This window comes from Phyllobates terribilis, unplaced genomic scaffold (genome assembly GCF_046119375.1).
Source record: "Phyllobates terribilis strain yellow unplaced genomic scaffold, ASM4611937v1 Scaffold_12__6_contigs__length_324123572, whole genome shotgun sequence".
Lineage (NCBI taxonomy): Eukaryota > Metazoa > Chordata > Amphibia > Anura > Dendrobatidae > Phyllobates > Phyllobates terribilis.
The window spans coordinates 218,540,916-218,559,259 of record NW_027362772.1 but is presented as its reverse complement, the minus strand read 5'-3'; the positions used below and the strand labels follow the sequence as shown (position 1 = coordinate 218,559,259).

General features: G+C 46.3%; 1 protein-coding gene across 2 annotated transcripts in view; it reads left to right on the top strand.

Annotated features, from left to right (window-relative positions):
* The first annotated feature begins 5,601 nt into the window (after positions 1 to 5,601).
* DDX6 (DEAD-box helicase 6) overlaps positions 5,602 to 18,344 on the top strand; it is a 28,528-nt gene continuing 15,785 nt past the window's right edge. The window contains exon 1 of one of the 2 annotated variants that reach the window (XM_073656667.1): positions 5,602 to 5,836. The gene's annotated coding sequence lies outside the window, so the exon portion shown is untranslated. Of the gene's footprint in view, positions 5,960 to 18,344 lie in introns of both variants that reach the window. The other variant, XM_073656668.1, reaches the window with a different exon arrangement.

Genomic DNA, 18,344 nt, shown 5'->3' with positions numbered 1-18,344 from the left:
CCTGGAAAGGATGTTCCTTAACATATTTCCCAGGAAAATCCATTTTGGGTTCATTTTTGTATGTTTTATTGTGAGTCCGTAAAAGTGGCAGAATACCTCTGACAATGTTGTTGTCAGCAGCGATCTGGGAGTCAGAAATGCTTCCAGGGGTCTTCCCCATGCCATTTGAGCACTGTTCCCATCGATTTGGGCAATTTTTAGCCCCTCTGCAGACAGCCGAGGGGGAGCCGCCTGAAAAATGCTCGAGTTTCCCATAGACTTACATTGGGCTCGCTGCTCGGGTCGAGCACCCGAGTATTCCAATGTTCTCGACCCGAGCATCGAGCACCCGAGCATTTTAGTGCTCGCCCATCACTAGGTGCTGCCCATGTATTTGAATACTGCTCCCGGCAGGGTTGCGTCTACATCTGAGGTGATTTTTGTGCTCCTCACTTTAGCCTCCGATCTAGATGCTTCACTGCTGAGGAGACTTGATTGGAATTGCTGGAGTGAGGGTCTCAGTAATCCCCTCCGATGTAGACAGTTCAGCACTGACACCACTAGATCGGAGCTGATTCCAGGATCCTCATACTCACTGCTGTCTAGTCGCCTCTTCTGACTTTTTAACGTTTGGAGCAAACATCACGAGTCAAAAATGATTTTTTTACACTGTTATATAATTTATGTATTTTTACACTGTTATATATTTTATGGATTTAGGCAAAATTCTTTTTTTTTCTTGATTAATGAAACTTACATTTTTATTGTTGTTTTATGTAATATAAAAAATTCCCCTTATCGGTGATTGTTGAGTTTTGTCAGCATGTGACTCTTCCCATTTGTCCACAGTCCTGTCCGCAGCACTGACATTGTGAAGAGTGGGTGGAGTAATGGGGGCAGTGTAGATAGTAGTTAGGACATGACAGGTTCCCTTTAAGATTGGACAGATCCATTGAGGCTATGTTCACACTTTTGGAGAGTTTTTATATCGAAAAGGAAAGTGTTTTTTTGGAGTACAGTCCTCCAAAATCCTCTCCAGAAATACCTGTAAAACTCTTCCTAACCATTTCTATTGGAAAAACTTTGGTTTTTTTGGTTATATAAAGGATTTGAAAGAGTGGTCAGTGGAAATAAAAAGTGCTTGTCACTTCTTTGTAGTGGATCCTGATGGAATCTGCTCCAAACAAGGACCTGTCCAGTAAAAAGCAAACACCTAAGGAAAAATACCCTCCCAAAACTGCTCCAAGAGATGTAAAACTCCTCCAAAACAGGACTATTTCCTGAAGCTGTTTCCATTTGAAAAACTGTGAATATAGCCAAATATCTCCCTTTCAGCAGCGAAAACTAATTACCATTACTATCCACACAAAATAGGGAAGTGCTACTGATATAGAGCCACCTGTGGGGTGGCATTTTTTTCAACATAAATGAAATACTCAATGATGCATAAAAAGGAAGCAGATGTCACCTATGAGCCTGGTCATCACCGGATCACTGGCTGCAATCTTGCTAGCTTCATTTATTAGATAATATAAACATTTTTAACAAAGTTTCAAATTTACATAGTCATCTCCCCTAGATACAATGGTCTTAGGTCGGGGCGGACACACCATTGGTGCAACCTGTGCAGCTGTACAGAGCCCCGGGAGGTAAGGGGGCCACTACCAGCCGCAAAGCAGCTTCTGTCACAGACACATTATTGGACTGCACAGGGGCCCCTTCTGTCTGGGTCTTCCCGTCATCAGTTACACCTTTAACATGCAATGTTTTTTTTTTCAGGGTCATTGCAACATGAAATCACTTTCCACATACGTGTCACAAACAGCTCTGCTCTGCGGCTGATGTAATTAAAGGGGTTATCCAGGACTATTTTTTTTTTTTACCATGCACCTAAGAACTAAAAGGCAGGTAGTTGCTACTTACCCGCCTGTTGTGCTCGGCGCCACTCCCTGCGGCACAGAGGGGTCACAGACTGGTTGTCCTTCCGGGCTGCTCTGTTCATGGGGTGTGACTACTGATGTCATGCTGATTGACACCTAGCTCCCTGCTGCCTAAATGTGGGGAGCCAACTGTCAATCAGCAGGACATCGGCAGTCACACCCTGTGAACAAAGCAGCCCAGAAGAACAGAACCAGTCTGTGACCCCTCTGTGCCAGCAGGGAGTGGCGCTGGGCACAACAGGCGGGTAAGTAGCAACTACCTGCCTTTTAGTTCTTAAGTGCATGGTAAAAAAATAATTACACCTTTTTACAAGTTTTTTTCAGGCATTTTTTAAGCGGGTCCGCTCCAAAGACAGCCTGAAAGATTGCTCAGAATATGCTCCTAAACCTCTACCTATTGTTTTGTATTGTAAAACCACTTTGCTGTCCATATGTTCAGGCTTTTGAGATTCATTTAACTCTTTCAGATTTCCAAAACGCAAAACAATTAAAAGAAGTGAGGGGAGCATTCTTCAGGCGTTTTCCACTTTGAGGCTCTGTCACACTGTATAATAGGAGGCAATAGGAAGGCAAAAACTAACAAACCGCTTAGTCACCTGGGTGTCTTTTTGAGTACTTTTATTCATTGCTAAACCACTTCCGGATTATCCATATACTTTAAACATCCAGTCATCCGGCTCCTATATTATAGTGATGTTCTAAAATGTCCCAGCATAGGAACACAGCTACAGAGGCTGGAGTAAGATCTGGGGTGTAAGGTACGCAGCAGCTCGTTATGGATTAGAGGAGCAGGCATGCCCCATGCCAGCTCCACCCATTGAAACCGCCATGAAAACGTTAAAGGTCTCAAAATTTTTGTGCAACCTCACACGGTGCTAAAATTCTGTGGCTTTGTAAAAAAAAAATAATAATTTGACAGATTTTTGGTGTAAACACTTTAATAAACCAGATACTAAGTCTTTTAATTCATACTGTCCTCCATTCTGTGCACTCTCTCTGCGCTGTGCAGACTTCCCGAGCGCCGCACTTTTCAGAAATCTTTTGAGTGCTCGATGAGGGTCTCTGGATCCGTAACTCCCCCCCCTCCCACCCAATCTGTAGGCAATTAAAGTGGCTAAAGATATTTAAAAAAAAATCCTGTTAAATTATTACAGTTGCTTAGGGGGTTAACCAGGGGTATTAAAAAGTTATTGTCCAGTGATAACTTAATGTCATGCTAGGTATGGGAAGGACCCTGCATACGACGATGGGAAAAGGAGGGATGCCCAGCAACTAGGAAAATGGAGAGTGTAGACCCCTAGGCAGATCTAACAACACCCTGACTCCCCTATCGTCCCTAAATAGGTTCCGCACCTATCGCCAAGCAGGATACCTAATCTCTGACTGACCCTAGAGCTAGGCCCTAGGTAGGGAGGGAGGGGAAGGGGTGAGCACTAGTCAGCCCCACTGCAACTAAAGACAAACAAGGAAAACAGACAAGGGGATACACCTAGCTTTGTGAAGACACCAGAGAGAAGAAGACTACAATCCACAAAGGAACTCCAATGAGAATCTAGCCGACTGCTAGAACTCCAGACCTGAACAGAGGAATTACCCTATCACCAGCGATTCTCTGGAGAAACTGAGTGTATTTAAAGATCCAGCAAGGGTGTGTTAATTAGCAGCAGAAGGTGGAGATCACAGCTGGGTCCTAGAGAGGGAGGGATGATGAAAGGATCAAGGTGTCTGCAAGACCAAGTGCTACGGCCGGATCTAGAATGACTGTCTTTCAAACCTGTTACACGTACTGATCCTTAGGGGTCCGACTGCTTGGATTGGCAGAATGTATAACTGTTATCATTAAAATATGTAGCAGCAGGCCACACGCCCAATCACCGCTCCATTCATTCTCTCTGGGGTTGCTGGAAAAAGCTGAGCACAGCGCTCTACCGTCCAAGAGTGAATGAATGGAGCGGCGGTTGAGCAGGTGCACTACTGCTCCACTCTAACAGAAATAAAAGTGCCCCCTGGTGGGTGTCGGAACCCCCACTGATCCTCAGGTTTATCACCTGTGTCTCAATATAACATGTGATGGGACGTACAGGGAGTATTAACACCCGATGCTCTCACTTTGTTTCAGTTCCACTGTTTGGGGCCCCTCTGATTTCTTACGATATGGCCTCTACACTTCTCTTCTGACTTCCAGTTCATACTGTTCAACTAGTAGACCAGAAATCATGGCTATAAGATACATAAAAAAATACTCACCAATTACTGTCAAAATACTAATAGTGGGGCCGTGGCCTTATGGGCAGAGAAACGCAGAGTCAACTAGTTTTGGTTCCGTTCAATGCTCTGAATAGCACTCCACATAGCCCTGAACCTCCTTCTGACTGTATGACTATGAGAGCAGTAATTTTCAGGAGCTCCATAAAAGTGAATCAAATATGTCAGTCCCCTCGCCACGCCTGGCAAGCGTGCACCAGGGCTTCATTCTGGAGATAGGCCCTTCCTATCCATATTCCAGTAAGGCCTGGGCCACACTGTGACTTTTTATAGTGCTACTGATAGCGGCAGCTTCAGTCCTAAGCAACTGCATACACCTCAATGCATTACTCCAGACAGCAGCTGTAACTAGTTGCAGTCAATCAGAAGCGCTACAAAAAGCTGCAGTGTAGCCCAGTCCTCATGGGACAAGCCCCTTAAAAAGCGCATCTGACCTTTCAGGCCTAAGCTAGGAAGCTGAATAAAATGATACCTTGATATCTGATGTTTTATTCCAGAGAAATACTAGTTTATTTTAATATGTAAATAAGCTGTTAAAATCTATGGGCCGGACACTGATCTCCGTAAGAATCTGCCTCCAGAGCTTATTGTAAATGATAGGCGGTGTTACCAGTGTGAGACATGTAATGACTGACAGTCTGCTCTCCTGATCTACATGTCTCACACTGGTAACACCACCTATCATTATCTCTGGAGGCAGATTCTCAGGGAGATCAGTGTCCGGCCCATAAATCTTATCAGCTCATTTACATATTAAAGTAAACCAGTATTTCTCTGGAATAAATCATCGGATCACAGATCTCGGGGTATCATGTTATTTGGCTTCCTATGACCTGTGTGACCACATAGATGGCTTAGGAGGGATGATCCTACTGACAGATTCCCATTACTCTAAAGGCCATCTTACAACATTCGGATGAGCTACGGCTATCAGATCAGTGGGGGTCTGACACCTGCCCCCACCAGCTATTTGCTCCATCCACTGTCAGATTCTGCACCGCTCCTAGGAAACTGCATGGGAGGAAAAAATAAAAGCACAAAAAAAATTGCCCAGTTGGGAAGGGGTTAAAAGCAGAGCTTGGCTGTAGCCCCCCAGTCTGTATGGGGAGACCCCTGTAAGCACCCCCCTACACACTGCCGGCTGAGGCCGCGTGTGTGTAAGCTGCTACCTGCTGACGGGCTCCCTCTGCCCGGAGTATGGGGACAAGGTCACGAAGGGGTTAAGCCAGCGGAACTCACAGCTAATGTGTGAGAGGTGACGGCCGAAGCTTTATTGTAGGCAATGTGTGCACAGATATACCCGCCAGCTACCCCGGTATCCCGCACCCAGCCGTCCCCGCCGGTCACCCCGGAAGTGTTTCCTTGAAGAAAGAAGTGCGCGCAGTGACACCGCTGGTGACATGCAGTAATGCGATTATTCCACCTCACAGCGGAGGGATCCACACGCTCGGCGCGGGGAGGGTTTAAAGGAGGAAGGAAGCCATTTTGGAGCTTCGACTTAGAAAAACGCACGGAGAAGAAACAAAAAAAGAAAAAAAAAGAGACGAGAAAAAGCTAATAATTACTAGTGAGAAATAATCCATCAACAACGAGGCCCGGTGTGAAGACGACGACATCGCGGCGTTGAGGAATCGGAAGTGCTCGGGCCGCGGGTGCGTGTGGTGAGGCCTGCGGCGGAGGGATCTGCTGGGCAGCGGGTGGGGGCAGCGGCCTTCCCTCAGCTCGGGGATCCGCTGTGTGTTGCGCGGGATCGGGCGATGCTTGACGACGACACGGTGAGATCGTCAGCCGAGAAGTGTGGTGATCCCGCGGGCTGCTGTCATGGCGGGGCTGTGGTGGCGGGTGTAGGCCGCTGTGTTTACCGTGCGGGGCTGGGGGGCTCGGTCCTCCCTCCGGGCCCGGTCATTGCGGGGGGGCGGCCCAGTATGACGGGGTCCAGGCCCTATCAGCCGGCCGTAATGGGGGCACAGGGACCCGGGTCACGGCCGACCGTCTGCGCCATCCTGAGGGTCTGCGTCATGTGGGGTCTCGGCTGTGATTGTCTGCGGTGTGAGTGAGGCCTTATAGCGGGACTGTCGGTGCAGCAGGGGTTAACTAGGCTGTGGTGTTTGTTACTCCGCTCCCAAATGATGTCCGTATGTCTGTATATAATGTGCCATGGCCTAGTATGTACTAAGCACTTACATTTTCCTGTTGTTTTTTTTCCTTAAACCTAATAAAATGGGAACCCCGACCCCACCGGTGTCCTCCTGCTGACCTGTGCCTTGTACCAGCACAAGGCCTGCTGGGGGGGGACCAGGCGGTGCTGGGAGGGGGTACACCGTGCGGGGCCCTGCTGGGGGGGGACCAGGCGGTGCTGGGAGGGGGTACACCGTGCGGGGCCCTGCTGGGGGGGGACCAGGCGGTGCTGGGAGGGGGTACACCGTGCGGGGCCCTGCTGGGGGGGGACCAGGCGGTGCTGGGAGGGGGTACACCGTGCGGGGCCCTGCTGGGGGGGGGACCAGGTAGTGATGAGGAGGGGTACACCGTACAGGGCCCTGCTGGGTGGGTGACGACGACGACCAGGCGGTGCTTGGGGGAACTGGGTACACCAGGCTGTGTGCGGCCCTGCGGTGTGGCCTGCACCTATAGTGAGTTCTACTTGCCCTCTCTATAAATAGAGGGTTTCACTGTGGGGGGGGGGGGGGTGGTGGTGTCCTTGGAGACTGTAAACCCATCCACCCTGAATAATGTCTGTAGGTGGGGGGGATTCACCACATCGGACTCCTTTGTTTTTACCATAGATATGTTCATCTGTGGGTGAACAGATATTAATGGCCATCAGTTTGGGATCTAAAAGAGCCATGTCCTTTTTAATGGACAGAGCCAGATCACCAAATAGTGGCCATCGTTCTCATCAGGAGAAGTCCCAGCCATATGTAGAATCGTAGTACTACATGATGGCTAGTGAAGTAGCGCGAGTTGTGGACTGCACACGGGGTCAGGAGGGGATAAGTCTGGAGTAATGTCGTTCATGATTAAACTAGGGCACTTAAAGGTGTGAAGTTCTTTGATTCACTTGGGGAATTTTAAGGGGGGGGGGCTTCAGGAGCATACCCCAGCTTCCTGAGGACTGTCAGGGTCGGGCCATGGCTGAATCATCGACCTGCACTTAGCAGTGATTACATGCTATATGGAAAACTGCTGGCAAGTACACACTCCCAGACTAGAAGATTGGCCACCTTTATAGAATTAAAAATCCCCTCTATTTTCTGTCGGAGGATTTTTAAAAGGCAAATTACAAACTTTTTTTTTTTTTATAACAAGCACTTTACAATTTGACACATTTGAAGGGCTTGTCCACTACTAGGACAACCCCTTCTTTATCTAAATGTTTGGCCCCGATAAAATAAAAAATCTTAAACTCTCCACCCGTGTCCAGGGCTGTGGAGTCGGTAAGTCAAACCTCCGACTCCTCAATTTCCATGACTCCGACTCCCTCATACACGGCTCATGCTTAAGTGATAAATTTACTGCAGCACAGATTAATCTCAGCTAAAAGTCTAGATCCTTAGATCAGGAATAGGACAGACATTTATAGGACATTTCATAACTTCCCAAAATTCTTATGAAAAAATATTCCCCACAAACTGCATTGAACTACTGTACCCAGTTTATTATATATTTTAGGAGTCGGTCCATTTTATACTGACTCCACCAAAGTGGGCTCTGACTCCACAGCCCGGCCCGTGTCGGTACTCATGGTCTCGGGGCTCCCATGCTGTTGTGACACATGAGCCCGGTGCCCAATCAGCGCTGGCGTCACTGTCCCCACCTTCTGTCGAATTGAACATTAAGATGAAGTCCGGGCTGCCGCTGATCACTGACTTCCTCTTCATGCTTCACATGAAGGCGGAGACAGCGACGCTAACGCTGATTGGGTACCAGTGTCACAACAACCACACGAGCCCCGGGACCGCGAGTGCTGATACTGCTGGGAGGGGAGTATAGTATTTTTAATTTTATCGGTGTCATGTGAGGGGTGTGATAAGGGGTTTTCCAAGTAGTGGACAACTTTAATAAGATTAACCCATTTGCACACCCTGCCAAGCATGTATGTCGCTGTCTGGGTGCGCATGTTTGGAGCAGGCTCGGGAGCTGTGCTGGCTGCACTACGTAGCCAGCATCTGCGCATAACAGCAACTACCTGCTCTGCTTACCATCCTTCCTGTTTAAGTATTTACATGGCTTTAAATCTCCTTGACAGTGGCATTTAATCAGTGCCATCACTGACGACCCTCATGGGGCACTGATGGAGAACTAGGGCTTGCTGAAGGCCTTGTCACTGCCATCTTGGTAGTTTTCTCAAATTCAGCTATAGGCTAAGTTTCATAGACCTAGATTTATGCTATATACTGCCATACTGTGGTACTGCAGTATATAGTATAAGCAATCAGTCGCTGGTTCAAGAACTTTAATGGGACTAAAAAGTTTTAAAAAGTATGAAAATAAATCTTAAACTTTAAAAATAACCAGATTTTGCATTACAGCTTCCATAAAAGTCCGGTCTATTAACATATAAAATTATTTAAAGCTTACGTCAAACACCAAAAAATAAAAATGCCAGATTTGAGTTTTTTTTTTCATTCATCACAATGCCCCCACAAAATGCAATAAAAGGTAATTGTTAGGTCTTATATACCCTAAAATGTTAGCAATGAAAACTACATCTCGGCGCACCAAAAATAAGTCCTTGCATAGCGCCATCCATGGAAAAATAAGTTACTGGTATCTGAAAATAGTGAATTTTTTTTTTCTACTGAAAGGTAAAAAAATGCAAGTTTGGTATCCCTGTAATCGTATCAACCTAGAGAATCCAATTTTCCAGGATATTTTTACTGCAAAACTGTTGGCGGAAAACATGGTTAAATTGCAGTTATGTTTTTTTTTCAATTTTACCCCATTTCTTTTTTTCCCTGTCTCGGTACTTAATACAGTAAAATGTTCAATGTCATTCAAAAGTACAACCCGTCCCACACAAATCAAGCTCCTCATATTGTTAAATTGATGAAATAATAAGTTATGGCTCTTTTAAGAAGGGAAGGAAAAAAAGGCATAAAAACAAAACTATAGTCTTGTCTAGAGAACTTCTTTACATCTTAAAATTTGTGGTTTAATTGTTCACGATATATTCCTCTTGTGTGTCTGTGCAGGGATAGAGAAATGTAAGTGATGAAGCCCTGTGCCCACTGTCTCCTGCTGGCGTCATTCCTTAGGGGGGGACTTTTTAATATCTCTCCACTTACACATGCACACTTGGTTTGGCTGAGTGCACATATGTTCTAAATGGGGAGAGGAGGTCAAGTGTCTTAGATCTCAAGAAAAAAAGGATCAGGCATGTTAAAATTCAGCATGCCCAGTCCTCCATCCCTGATATCTGTTAGAGCTCTGCTTGTAACAGATGGACAGCGGGACCCACCGACCTAGACTCGGCTCCTCATTATTGTTCAGTGCTCCATTTATTTGTTCAGGACAAGCACACTTGCAATTTTGGATTCTTAAGATCCTGGAGACCACACCCACATGTACTTTTGTGACTCCACCCACGAAGGTGCACACTGGGAGACTACTGTATGTAGAACGCAGGCACAGTGAGATTGTAAATTCACAGTACTGACACATCGTGTTGGTGCAGTATTGCAGGACTAGTAACATACCAGTATACCGGCCCTCCCCAGTCTGGTGTTTGTTTTTGTCCTTTGAAGGCTGGTGTACTGGTTTAGCTGGGAGTGCTCTGCAGGGTTCAGTGCACTCTTCACAGTGTTGTGGATGACTTAACTTCCAAACTTTGAAGAGCTCCTTTATCACCTATCCCTAAGGCTATGTGCCCACGTAGCAGATTTGATGCAGAGCGTTTTGGCCTCTCTGGCAGAAAAAAACGCATGCAGATTTACATGCGTTTTTACATGTGTTTTCGCATGTGTCTTTTCAAGCACTTTTCCAAGCGATTTTGAGCATCACTTGGAAAAGGGCTTGACAAGTTGGTCACACAATATAAATTCATGCAACCGGCATAGATTTATATTGTGTGACCAACTTAGATGCTTTAAATGCTGCATCTAGAGTAAAAAAAAAAGTTAAAAATAAAAAAAAACTGTATACTCACCTCTCCGGTCTGCTCCCGGTGGCGTCCTCTCTCCTCGGCATCCCGCGGTGTACTGGCAGGACCTGCGGTGATGTCATTTAGTCAGCTGATGGTCACGCGACTATCACCTGACCAATGACGTCAGCGGTCGCGTGAATATCAGCTGACTAAATTAATTCACCGCAGGTCCTGCAAGTACACCGCGGGACGCCGCCGGGAGCAGACCGGAGAGGTGAGTATACAGGTTTTTTTTTTTTTTACTTTATTGCTTTTTTTCACCGCGTGGTAGCCAGGATGAGGGGGAGTTGTAGTCTCCTCTTCATCCCGGGTACCACACGTACCGCGATTACGCTGCAAGTTCGCGGCCATTGAATTTAATTGAAATGCAGCAAATCCACATATACCTGCGGGTTTGCTGCGTTTCAATGTTCATCAATGGCTGCGAATTTGCAGTGTAATCGCGGTAGTAATGGTCATGCTGCGTCTTGCAACGCAATGCGACTTCGGCGCGCTAATTAGCGCATCATGTTCACAGCACATCCGAATTCACATTGCTTTACATGAGACGGTTTTACAAGTGTTTTCGCGGCCATAAAAGCGCTACAACAACTCTACATGGGCACATGGCCTAAGACCTGTATTTAAGAAGGTAAAATGGTTTTTGCTCTTCCTGTGACAAATATGTGGGAGCATCCAGTGTATCTGTAGGATGCCACAGGAAACTGCCCTTTTCTATATAGAGGGCCACGGCAAAAGTGTACCCCATGGTCTCTTGTGGTCGGCCCTGTGGTGGACAGATGCCACAACATCCATCTTGACGGTGGCCACAAGTAAACATATATTTCTGAGCGTATATGTTGACAGTTGCTGCCAACAGTATGCCCTTAGCTTTGGGGCAGTTGCAGATGACTGTATTATTGGTGTGAATGCGATCTGACAAAACATCGGATCGCACCCAGACCAATGATATTTTATGGGGCTGTGTACCTATCCAATTTCTTATTTTTTTTTTCTTTCCCTTGCACAGAGCCGTTTTGGGGAAAAAATTTGCAGCATGCCTGAGTTGGATCTGATATTTGGATCACACTATGCCATGCAAGTCAAAGAGCCCGTGGAAACTATCAGACTGCACTTGGATGACATCTAAGTGCAGCACAATTTCCACAGACTGACAGAATGTAAAAGATAGAGGATTTTTTTTTCTGTCTTCTCATCCAAGGGAATCTGATTAGTGTCATTTGCACAATTGATCCAATTTTCTGGATGACAAAAATCTGCACCTAGCCTTAGTAAGACCTTTGTTAGCCTTTGTTCTCATCACGTTCTTCCGGCTTCTCCTGCACACACCTCAGGTTGGTTAGTGCTTTCTTCTGGCTTCTCCCTCACACACCTCAGGTTGGTTAGTGCTTTCTTCTGGCTTCTCCCCCACACACCTCAGGTTGGTTAGTGCTTTCTTCTGGCTTCTCCCGTGCACACCTCAGCTTGGATAGCTCTTTCTTCTGGCTTCTCCCGTGCACACCTCAGCTTGGTTAGCTCTTTCTTCTGGCTTCTCCCGTGCACACCTCAGCTTGGTTAGCTCTTTCTTCTGGCTTCTCCCGTGCACACCTCAGCTTGGTTAGCTCTTTCTTCTGGCTTCTCCCGTGCACACCTCAGGTTGGTTAGTGTTTTCTTCTGGCTTCTCCCCCACACACCTCAGGTTGGTTAGTGTTTTCTTCAGGCTTTTCCTGCACACACCTCAGCTTGGTTAGTGCTTTCTTCTGGCTTCTCCCGTGCACACCTCAGGTTGGTTAGCTCTTTCTTCTGGCTTCTCCCGTGCACACCTCAGCTTGGTTAGCTCTTTCTTCTGGCTTCTCCCGTGCACACCTCAGCTTGGTTAGCTCTTTCTTCTGGCTTCTCCCGTGCACACCTCAGGTTAGTTAGTGCTTTCTTCTGGCTTCTCCCCCACACACCTCAGGTTGGTTAGTGTTTTCTTCTGGCTTTTCCTGCACACACCTCAGCTTGGTTAGCTCTTTCTTCTGGCTTCTCCCGCGCACACCTCAGCTTGGTTAGCTCTTTCTTCTGGCTTCTCCCGTGCACACCTCAGCTTGGTTAGCTCTTTCTTCTGGCTTCTCCCGCGCACACCTCAGGTTGGTTAGTGTTTTCTTCTGGCTTTTCCTGCACACACCTCAGCTTGGTTAGCTCTTTCTTCTGGCTTCTCCCGCGCACACCTCAGCTTGGTTAGCTCTTTCTTCTGGCTTCTCCCGTGCACACCTCAGCTTGGTTAGCCCTTTCTTCTGGCTTCTCCCGCGCACACCTCAGGTTGGTTAGCTCTTTCTTCTGGCTTCTCCCGCGCACACCTCAGCTTGGTTAGCCCTTTCTTCTGGCTTCTCCCGCGCACACCTCAGGCTGGTTAGCTCTTTCTTCTGGCTTCTCCCGTGCACACCTCAGCTTGGTTAGCCCTTTCTTCTGGCTTCTCCCGCGCACACCTCAGGTTGGTTAGCTTTCTTCTGGCTTCTCCCGCGCACACCTCAGCTTGGTTAGCCCTTTCTTCTGGCTTCTCCCGCGCACACCTCAGCTTGGTTAGCTCTTTCTTCTGGCTTCTCCCGCGCACACCTCAGCTTGGTTAGCTCTTTCTTCTGGCTTCTCCCGTGCACACCTCAGCTTGGTTAGCTCTTTCTTCTGGCTTCTCCCGCGCACACCTCAGCTTGGTTAGCCCTTTCTTCTGGCTTCTCCCGCGCACACCTCAGGTTGGTTAGCTCTTTCTTCTGGCTTCTCCCGCGCACACCTCAGCTTGGTTAGCTCTTTCTTCTGGCTTCTCCCGTGCACACCTCAGCTTGGTTAGCTCTTTCTTCTGGCTTCTCCCGCGCACACCTCAGCTTGGTTAGCCCTTTCTTCTGGCTTCTCCCGCGCACACCTCAGGTTGGTTAGCTCTTTCTTCTGGCTTCTCCCGCGCACACCTCAGCTTGGTTAGCCCTTTCTTCTGGCTTCTCCCGCGCACACCTCAGCTTGGTTAGCTCTTTCTTCTGGCTTCTCCCGCGCACACCTCAGCTTGGTTAGCTCTTTCTTCTGGCTTCTCCCGCGCACACCTCAGCTTGGTTAGCTCTTTCTTCTGGCTTCTCCCGCGCACACCTCAGCTTGGTTAGCTCTTTCTTCTGGCTTCTCCCGCGCACACCTCAGGTTGGTTAGCTCTTTCTTCTGGCTTCTCCCGTGCACACCTCAGGCTGGTTAGCTCTTTCTTCTGGCTTCTCCCGCGCACACCTCAGGTTGGTTAGCGCTTTCTTCTGGCTTCTCCCACGCACACCTCAGGTTGGTTAGCGCTTTCTTCTGGCTTCTCCCGCGCACACCTCAGGCTGGTTAGCGCTTTCTTCTGGCTTCTCCCGCGCACACCTCAGGTTGGTTAGCTCTTCTGGCTTCTCCCGCGCACACCTCAGCTTGGTTAGCTCTTTCTTCTGGCTTCTCCCGCGCACACCTCAGGTTGGTTAGCTCTTTCTTCTGGCTTCTCCCAGACAACACTTCGGGTTGGTTAGCTCTTTCTTCTGGCTTCTCCTGCGCACCACCTTCTTCCATAGGGAAGAAAGAGCTGACCAACCTGAGATATGTGGAAGAAGCCGGAAGAACGTGATGTGAACAAAGCCTAACAAATGTTTCCGTGTAAGGCTAGGTGCATCTTAGTGGACACTTCTTCTCTGCAGCACTGAGATGTTTTCTCAGAATTTCTCCTGTATATCAGGGTAAAGCCACGGCCCCACTATCAGTATTTGGTCAGTATTGTCAGTATTTTTTCTCAGGAGTGAGAGCCAAAACCAGGTGAGGAACAATCAGAGAAAAGGTATAATAGAAACAAGCCACCAATTCTGCATTTATCACCCACTCCTGAGAAAAAATACTGACCATATACTGATAGTGGGGCCATGGCCTAAAGCAGTAATCAGGAACTTGAGCTATTTTCACACACACATGGTGCGAATGATCTCCTACATGTGCTGTGGGCATCTGACATGGTGGTAATGTTACATAATGTCAGACTTCAGATCACTCTCCTCTATAAATGTGGTATATGCTGTCAGCTGGGGCTTGCTTCTTGTGTGACCACATTCTAGTATGGAGGCCTCCCTTTGAGGACGTGATCCCATCTGAAACATCCACGAGCTTTATCAGCAGCTGGCCAAAGGATGAGCTTTTATATCTTAATTACCTTTTTTTTTTTTTTTTTTTGACTATAAGACGCACCCCAAATTTAGAGGTGGAAAACGGGAAGGGGGGGGGGGATTTTTTTACTGTGAAATTGGGGGTCCATCTTATAGTCTGAATTTAGCTTGCAGGGTAGGGAGGGGGTCACAGGAGGAAGGAGCAGGGTTCCTGCTGCATGAAACCGGTGGTGGTAAGAGTGTGGCGATGCTGCGGGCCCTGGACTGGGAGGAGAGGGTGTCCTGGCAGTGTGAGGCAGGAGCCATTGATCTCCTGGCAGTGAGCTTCAGGAAAATGTCGGCAGTGCGAGGCAGAAGTTGAGTCCCCCTGTGCACGTTATTGGTGGGCTTCAAGAAAATAGTCGGCAGATGTGCAGATTGAGATCTCTGGTTGTAATGAGATCTAAATCTGCACATGTGCTACACCGGCGCCATTTTCCTGAAGCCCATCTCCAGTAAATAAATGTGCACATCAGGGACTCAATTCCTGTCTCACATCGCCAACAATTTCCTGAAGCCCACTGCAAGGAGATGAATGGCTCCTGCCTCACACCATCGGGACACCTCCTCCTCCCAGCCCAGGGCCTGCAGCATTGCCCCACTCCTGCCGGCCTCCTGCAGCCGCCGCCTCCCCCACAAGGTAAGCTACATTTGGACTATACGACACACCCCTATTTCCCCTATGTAACTTATCGTTTGAAAATACAGTAAATATTTGGAGGTGATATCGTTTTTGTCTTCCATGATTGCTGGTACTTGTGTGACCTGTGGACACTTGTAGTTGAGAGATAGGATTTCATCCATATTGGAGGGTCGTCCAGCTTGGCTTTCTGATGTGCGAAGCTCCCGATCGGCTAACAATCTCCCCATTGAGTCACCACTCTTGCCCTGGATGACACGGCCAATAAATACATGATAACCTGGAAGTAACTTAAGTATATACTGCTTTTCTTTATAAATTGACTATTTAAACTTTTTTTTTTTTTTCAACCCTAAAAAACAAGTTTAATTTGGAACTGGTCCAATTCTGTAAAACTAAAGTAACTCTTCTCCAGGCCGCCAAGATCTTAGGTACCCTGTGATCTTGGGAACCAATAACCATAACCCAATCCAGAGTAAAGAACGCTGAAGCGCTAACAGGGAAAAGAAAACCGATAAAGTGCGAGACAAGGAATATTAAAATATGACTTTTTATTAAAGCTAAATTTAGATAGACGTGTATGTGTACCAACATAGTAGACCAAAAAGCACGTGTTGGTTTGTGAACAAATGGGGATGCCCCCATGAAATATAACGAACTTTGCCAGACTTTCTCTGGCTTAGGACTCAGACCCCCCTCCCTCACCACCAATTAGAGCTGAATGTCACGTGTACTGATGGATGTGTAAACCTTTTCATTTGATGACACAACCACAATTAGAAAAATATTTAATAATGGAGTATGCATCTAAGCCCAGAATCCTGTTGCATATAGTCATCCTCGCTGGCCGAGATTATCCAGCATTTGTGCATAGCTCAGGGAGTCATGTAATAAGAACACTCTCCTAGTCAAAATCAGGGTAAGCGTTTGCATTAGTAATTGGCTCCATGAAAACATTTTTTTTTTCTCTTTTGTAAATCCCTTTCCTCTCCCACCCTGCTCGTCCTACGATCACTTTCATGGGTGGTAAACTAAATATTTGCACTGTCATTAATAGCAGTTATTCATCACTTCTGTTTTCCTGGCTGTGATGAAAGACTAGCCATGTAGAAATATTATCTTCACTCCCTACACACTGCGCCAACACTTGGTTGAGATTTGTTTTCTGCTCTGCCATTAGTAAAAACATTCATGTGTCCATCACAACTAGAAACACCTCACCAGAACCTGAAAAAAAACCCAAAAATCTGGATCTCCATCTCTGCACTATTTTAGAGCTGGCCTTTGTCTCGATAAGATCTGTTCAGATGGTATTGACTCCTTTAAACGGATTGCTCGCCATGTGGGTGCTCTTAGGTTATGTTCACACGTTGCTTTTTTTTACTGTGTTTGTCACTATCCATTTGTCTCTTGTGCATGCTGATAGTTTAGTGGTCTGTTCTCAGCACCTTGACAATTATTCTAGATGTGATGTTGCAGATTGAAATGAGGGTCCCTGTAGCCTGAGCCTACAGCTATGCTTTTCGATGGGATAACTGGAATAAGTGACTAGTCTGAGGTGCAATTTCCACCTAACACATGTTCAGATTGGGATTCGGGAGGAGGGGATCCGTTGACCACTTGACAGGTGCTGTACATGTGCCGTTTTCTCTGTTCACTTCTGAGAGCGTTACAGAAAGGACTTAAAACAAATCTCTGCCATCCTAAAATCTGTCATGTTTCTAATGGAAAAGGAAAGATTTCAATTCAGTGTTCTCTGGATCTGTAGAAATGTCCTTGATCATAAAAGCTTTCTTTCTATAACCAGGAAAGCAAGAGCTTACTTTTTAAGCCACCTACCTTGGTAGCAAAGTAAGTTAAAAATAAAAATTCTTTGCATGAGTAATCATTTTTGGCCTTAACAAAATTAGATCAGGTCAATTACATAAAAAAATAGTATCCTATGTACAAAAATGTGCTATTACCACTGGCCGTAGTGTAATGCACATGGTCTATACCAGTCTCGCATATCTGCAGTGCTGGCGTAATAAAACATCACTATTACACCTGTTACTAGTAGCTCTAGTTGTATGGGTTTTTTTCTCCTCATTGTATATAGGCTTAAAAATGAGCATGGTGGGTTACTGCTGTCCGCTTAACCATTTCCTGGCGGTGATTTTTCCACTTTCACTTCTTTCTCAGTCTTCGAAGAGTAACTTTTTTATTTTTTCCATCCACATAGCCAGCAGTATGAGGAATTGTTTTATGCCGGACGTGTTGTACTTTTGATTGATATTTTTTATTTTACCATGGTATATAGAGAAGTGTGGAGATGTTACATCATCACCCCCCCCCCCCTTAAATGCAAATATGTTTTGGGTTTTGTTTCTTGGCTTTGATTGTGCAATAAACCTGACCAGGCAGCATGACTCCGGCGCTGCATGTCAAGAGTACATGATCAGACATGCATTTGATTTATTTTTGTTTTTTGAATGGTGAAAAAAAATTCAAATACTCAAACAAAATAAAAAAAAAAATGTCTTGCTATTTTCAGGTCACATTTTAATTTTTAGGTTACTGGAGATGTGGGCTTGATTTTGCCAGGGCAACTTTGTTTTATTGATACCATTTTGGTGTGGTTGTGGTGTATTGCAGTGTTTGCTGTTGGGGGGCTGAAGGCAAGCAATTCTTGCTTTTTTAATGTTTTTTGTTATTTTACAGTGTTTACCTACTGAGTCAATAAATGTTTTATTTTAATACATTGACATGGCGAAATACCACTAGGGTTGTTTTTTTTTTTTTTTTTAAACGTATACATCATTTTAATAAGGGGAAAAGGTAATTGACAGCAGCGTTTAAAGAGTTAATTGAAGCTTGGGCATGGCTTCTCTGCGTACAGCTGTTAGAGGCTGATAATGGCTGAATACCAGTCATCTGCTGGGAAAGATGCTGGCTCAGTTGAAGGACAGATGACATGCTAGTAGGTCATGTGTTGGGAAAGGGTTAGTTATTCCCTTCATAACTGGGTATTAGATGGGGCTTGTAAATACAAGCACTTTTGCAATTTACTGCTTGTCACAATTTTCAGTCTTTCAGATATTAATATATTGTTTTATAGCTCATTGGCTTGGTGACCAGCCACCTCTCCTAGACAGCATAATATGCGCAGTGCTCACCAGCTCTTTCTGGTGGAGCTTGTAAGTACTGTTTTGAAGCTGGGCAGGATTGCTGCAGTACGTTGTTGTTAATTA